Source organism: Gracilinanus agilis, chromosome 5, assembly GCF_016433145.1.
Source record: "Gracilinanus agilis isolate LMUSP501 chromosome 5, AgileGrace, whole genome shotgun sequence".
NCBI classification, from domain to species: Eukaryota; Metazoa; Chordata; class Mammalia; order Didelphimorphia; family Didelphidae; genus Gracilinanus; species Gracilinanus agilis.
This window is the reverse complement of record NC_058134.1, coordinates 298,758,843-298,765,093: the sequence shown is the minus strand read 5'-3', so window position 1 is coordinate 298,765,093 and position 6,251 is coordinate 298,758,843.

Here is a 6,251-nt window from a genome sequence, read left to right as displayed (position 1 = left end):
CCAGGACCCCAAGACACAGACCCAGAGAGCCACGTTCTCTCTTTGTGGATGGCCTCCCACATTGGAATGGGAGAGAGGGACAGCTAGGGTTGTCCTTTAAAGCTAAGACCCTGGAACACAGGAAACGCTTAATAAATGCTCTTTTTTTTTTCTTCCATAGAAAAGACCAGAAGACAGTTTAGATTGGAGAAGGCCCTGGGGCAACCAGCAAGGCTGAGAGAATCGCTGAGCCAGGCAGGGCTGAAAGAGAACCTCCAGGCCAGTGATGCCAGGGGACTGAGAAAACCAATTAACGTCAGATCAGGTTGCATTGCAGGGTTTGGTTTTTTTAGTTTGTCAAACATTTCCAATTATATTTTAATCTTCTGTAGGTGAGAGTTTTGCAAAGAACTCTTATACAGATTCTAACCCTATCAACCATTTTGCAGGGGCAGCCAAGTAGCACAGTGTGCCAGGCCTGGAATCAGGAAGACATCTTTGTAAGTTCTAATCTGGCCTCAGACACTTAGTAGCTGTGAGACCCTGGGCAGGTCACTTTACCCTGCTTGCCTCTGTTTCCTCATCTGTCAAATGAGCTGGAGAAGAAAATGACCAAACCACTCCAGGATCTCTGCCAAGAAAACCCCAAATGGAATTACTGATAATTGGATAGGATCAGTCCTGCTCTAATACATAGAAAGGAGCTGAAGGGTGGGGAAAGGGGGCAAGACCTGGGGATAAAGTCCAGGAACAGACTAGGAGAGGAATCAAGAATGCTGGCTAGCTTGGGCCCTTCCTGAAAATGGAGGTCCCAGGTGGAACTTGCCACCACCAATCTTTTGGTGGGACGGGGCAGTCAATATTCCATCCTCCATATAGCAGCTTTATATGTCACCCTCCTTACTCAATAAACTCCAGTGGCTCCCAGTTATTCCCAGGATCAAATATAAACTCTCCTGTTTGGGTTTAAAGCCCTGTCAATCTTGACCCTGTCTGACATCCAGCCTTCTTCCATCTCATTCCCCTCCAAATACCCTTCAGTCCAGAGGCTGTGGCCACCCTAGGTATTATTGCATAAAATCAAGCATCTTCCATCTCCAGCGCTTTGCCCTGGCCAAGCCCCTAGCCAGGAATGCTCTCCTTCCCCAGCTCTGCTTTCTAGCCACCTTCCAGACTCACCTCAAGCTACTCTGCTGGAAGTGAGTATCTTTTTCCAACCTTTTCACTTTCTGTCTGCTCTATCTGGGCTTTGCATCCACATCTGCATCTACTTCTCTTTACATTTTCTTCCAAACTAGGATGAGAATTCCTGGAGGGAAGAACCTTGTCCTCTTTTTTTTTTTTTTTTTTTTCAACTCCTAGGCTTGTTTGATTGATGGATTAACTCAAAGGACTGCAGAAGATAGATGGAGGCCATCCAGTTGAGGTGAGGGAAGACTGAAGGATCACAGAAGGCTTCCTGAAGGAAGAAGCGCCTAATCTGGGCTTTGAAGGATGGGTACAGTTTCAGCAGGTTACATGGATGGGGGCTTTCCAAGTGTAGGCAGCAGTTGGGGCAAAGGCAGAGAGGGCAGCAAGCACAGGACCCCTTTGAGAAATGACCAGTTGGGCTGACTCATGGGAAGGAAGTCCACAAAGGTTGAGTGAGTGTCAGATTAGAGAGGATGTTGGATACTCAGCTGAGGAGATGGAAAAGTGCCGACTGGTATTCTCTAGCATGTCATGGTCTCCAAAAAGCATTCTTCTCTCAACAGAGAAAGAGGCTCAGAGTTGTTCCACTGTGGTAAATGAACCTCATGCCTCAGGCAGTGAGTGAGTGGACCTTTGGGGAAGCGGTCACTGCAGGTTGTAGAGTGGTCGCAGCTGGACATTCACTGGGAAGGCAACTCGGGCAGTCTGATATGCAGCAGGGAAAAAGGGGAAAGGCCACAGGAGGGGAGGCAGCCATCTTCCTTTGTTCTTTTAGAGCCAGTAAAGCCCAACTGAGGGGACCCTAGGGTGATACAAGAACAGGACCTGGACAGGGAGGGTGAGGAAGTTGCTGTTAGGGCTGGTTTCACTCACTGCCTTGTGAGCTGTGTCCCCAAAGCAATTTTCCCTGATCAGCTCCTTGATTAGGCTTGTTTCTCCTCAGGTGACTGTTCTGTTGTTGAGAAAAACAAACTCTTCATTGGTCAAGGACTTTCTCTGGGTCAGATCCTGCTTCCCCTGGAGGTGAAGGCCAAGGGGAGATGTAGAGGACAGCTCCTGCTGTGGTTCCAGTCCCAAGGGCTTCCCCAGGACACTGTTCATCTTTCTAGAAGGAGGCATTGAGTGGGAAGGAATCGAGCATCAGTAGGATTTCCATGAGAAAATTCACCACAAGGATGACACTTTTCTAATCAAGAGCCACCTGAGGAATGAAGGATAGAATTCTAGATGACATATGAGGGAGGTTCTTCACATCAGGGCCATAGTATCCATTTTGAGGCTGATTTCATGCTGTGCCCCTCCCTTGGCCATGCTGCAGCCAAACCTCATCCTATTCTCATCTTGCTCCTCACCTTCTCTGTGCTTTGCTCACCTTTTTCCCCATTCCTATACCCTGACCCTGAATCCCTTCACTCTCCTCTAATCTCTGTCCATTGGAGTTCTTCTTTGAGTCTAGCCCTTAAGATGCCAATATTCCCTGATAGCTCCCCCCCCCCACCCAAGGAAAGGAATTTCACAAATTTCCCTGCTGGGGCGGACATGGGCTGCAGCTAGTCCAACTTCTAGCTGGCCAAGCATCCTTGTCATGTGAACATCCAAGAAGAGGGAGCTCACTACCTGCCAAAGCAATCCCTTTCCCTTCTGGGTACTTCTCATACTTAGCCAACTTTCCTCACTTTCCTAGAATGTCAGGGCAAAAGGGATCAGAGGGAATTCCTATGAGAAGGTACTGCATCTCACTTGGAAACACGGGTTACCTATTGTTTTGTCCAGGAATCCTCCTTAGATTGTTCCACTCCACCCCCACAATCTATCATGACACCCATATTCTGACTGATACGGCTTAGTACTTAAGAGATAGAATGCTGGGCACCCTCACTGAACTTTCCCCATGATCATGTCTTATCCCCACCAATAGGCACACATGTGCCTGACTCTGTCTCCCTCCCTCCTGGAGTTCTGTTCTATTCTGATAGAGTTATTATACACCCCTCTCTTGTCTGTCCTTCATGGCTCAGCCAAAGAGACATGCTTACTGTTTTTCCCCCATCGAGTTCTTCGTCTCCAGCTTCCTTGCCCTTCTCCCTCATGCCTGGAATGCCCTCCTTCTTCACTGCTGCCTCTTTTCAAAGCTCAGCTCACGCACCACCTTCCTAAGGCCTTTCTTTGGGTCTCTGCCCTTTTTTTCATGTTGTATCTGCTTTGTATTTTCTGTCTTGCATACAGTAGGTGCCTAGTAAATATGCCTTGATGGCTAGGGCTATGGGTTCATGTATTCCAACCTCATCATTTTATAGCTGAAGAATCATTTATTAAGCACCAGGCACTATGCTAATCTCTAGGTTTGTGCTTTACCTAAAAACCACTTGGGAAGTAAGTCTAGGACTAGGAATTCACACTCATATCTTTTAACTCCAAATTCAAGAGTCGTGCTGTGCAGAGAACCCTTAAAACAGGACAAAGACCAGAGGGAGCAGAATCAAGACTGACAGCTTCAATAGCCTGGTTACAAGGATGAATTCAGACTGCCCAGGACTCCTGAGGATCAAGAATCCAGAAACTTTTCTTGGTAACATGTAATTGTTTTAAAGTAGCATTATCTGGGGAAATGTGTGTGAGTGTTTGTATGAGTATATGCGTATTTATGTGCGTGCATTTGTGTATGAGAAAGAAAGAGGAGAGAGACAGATGGAGAGAGAAAGGAAGAGATAGAGATGGAGAGAGAAAAGATGAAAGAAAAACAGAGATGGAGGAAGAGGAGAGAAGCAGAGCTGGAGAGAGAGAAGGAGAGAGATAAAGAAAGAGACAGAGAGAGACAGGGATGGAGATGGAGAGAGAGAGAGAGAGAGAGAGAGAGAGAGAGAGAGAGAGAGTCTGCTTTATCCAGCTGAAGAAGTTTTGATGGTTCTCTTGTCCTCAAAATCACTGTCCTCCTTCCTATTCCCATTATTCCATCTTTGATCCATAATGGCCCTGTATGTGTGCTTGGAGACAACTATTGCTGCTTCTCATCATTATTAGTATTTTTTAACAATTAGAAAAATTTTCAGAGCAGCACAAAATGGGCTTGATGATACTCAGGCTGACTTCCTTCCAGGGCTACATTCAGGTCAAGGGTTCAAACATCCATTCTTGAGAAGGCAGAGGCTTGGCAGGGAGGTGAGTGTCAAACCAAGACCAAGGATTAGTTGTGATCTCAAAGTCCTTGTGAACTTAGGAGAGACAACAAGTGACTCCACAGTGACAGGTTCCAGGGAGTCTTCCTCACCAACCATCTTTACATTGCTGAACCTCCTTGACTGACAAGCAGTTCGAATGTGTGTGAATTTCCCCCAGAACAATTAGGAAGATCTAGCCCAGCAGGGCAAGCAAGGGGGCTAGGATAAGGGTCTGCTCTAGGGCTGCTTGGTCCGCCATTTCCTTGAAAAAATAAAAACAAAAACAAAGAGAGGCATAGGGTCTAGGATAGGGAAGTGATAGTTCTCCCAAAGTGGGGTGGGGTAGTACATTTAGAATTTTATGTTCAGGTTTGGGAACCATATTGATAAACTGGAGAGTGGTTAGAGAAGGGCAATTAGAGTGAGTTGAAGAACTCTGGAGAAAAGAAGCCTTAGTGAGGATCAAGAGCTGTCCCAGGTATTTGCAGAGTTGTCCCAGAAACCAGAGATCGACTTTGTTCTCTTTAGCCCCAAAGGGCAGAAGAAGCTGGCAAAGAAACTGCTGAGAGACAGATTTAGGTTTATGTCAGGATAACTTCATGATCCTCAGAACTATACCAAAGTCCTCTCCTTGATCTATCTGAATCTCAATGTCTTCCTTGGTAGAATAACTCCAATTGGACCCAGCACTTTGGAAAGACAAGCTGAACTCTGGCCCTCTAAAACCCAGCCTTTTTCTCAATGAGTTCCAGCTCTGTGTCAGGAGGATGAGTGGACACCACTGGATCATGTGCCAGAGTTAATGACTTCAGGGCTCCCTCCACTTGTGGTTCTAAAAAGACCTGCATATCGTAAGGGCTAAATTTAGTGGTTGGACTTAAAGTACATGAAATTACGTGGTCATAAGTCAGAAGTTTATTCACAAAATAGAGGGAAACAATAGAGAAATGTGAGAGATGTTAGAGAAAATACCTAAACTAGTCCTCAGCCAGGAGGGCCAATAGTGAGTAATTATGAGGCCTCCTCCAAGATGGAAGCTAGTCTCTTAGGAAACTAGGAAAGTGGTCAGCCCTTTTCACTCTCCCAATAAAGTAGTCCAGGAGTCAGAATCTAAATTGAAGTCACGATCCAAGCCAAAGTCTCCAATGAAGTTCGTTTGAAGACTATCTCTAGGAGACTCTCCACCAGACTCAACTTCACCAGACTGCCTCAGGCCCAGGATTTCATGACTTTTATATTGGTTTCCTGTTCCTGCCCCTCTTCACAGGAGTCAGTCACAGTTTCCAAATTGTCCAGCCCTGCCCTGTCTGTGGGATTAACTTGTCGCCTCTAAAGGTGTCAACTCTCCTCCTAGAATTCACATGTTTCTGAGTTGTCATCAAATTTGGATTCACATGTTACTGAGTTATTACCCAGTTAGCATGTAGGTTGCAGACTTCCACCTACTTAAGGCTAAATAGGTGTGTCTTCCTTTTGGAGGTGCAAACTCCTGTAGTAAGAGTTTCCCTTACTTTTCAGTTAAGTATGGGTGTATTGCTTTTGTTGATTAATTCAAAAGTAGATAAGGGAGAGTTAATCCTGTCCTCATAATCTAAAGAGGTACTAAGTAGGGGTATTTAAGATATTGTTAACCAAAGTTTCAACTCCAACTAGGCAAAGAGAATAAAGAATTCCCTTTTCACAAGTGTAAATTCAGAACAGACAAAGAGAACCGAGAATTTCCTTTCACAATATGTAATATTTGCCTCTTGCTCATGGCTTTTCTGTCCTTGTGATGCTGCCATCCATGGTCTTCAAGCAGAGAGGAAATGACCTTTTATCAAGGGTGCCATAGAGAGGATTTCTGTTCTGGTAGAAAAAGGAGTAGATGACTATTCTCATGCCCTCCAGTTGGAGGCTTTGTGATTCAGGACTGGGCAGACC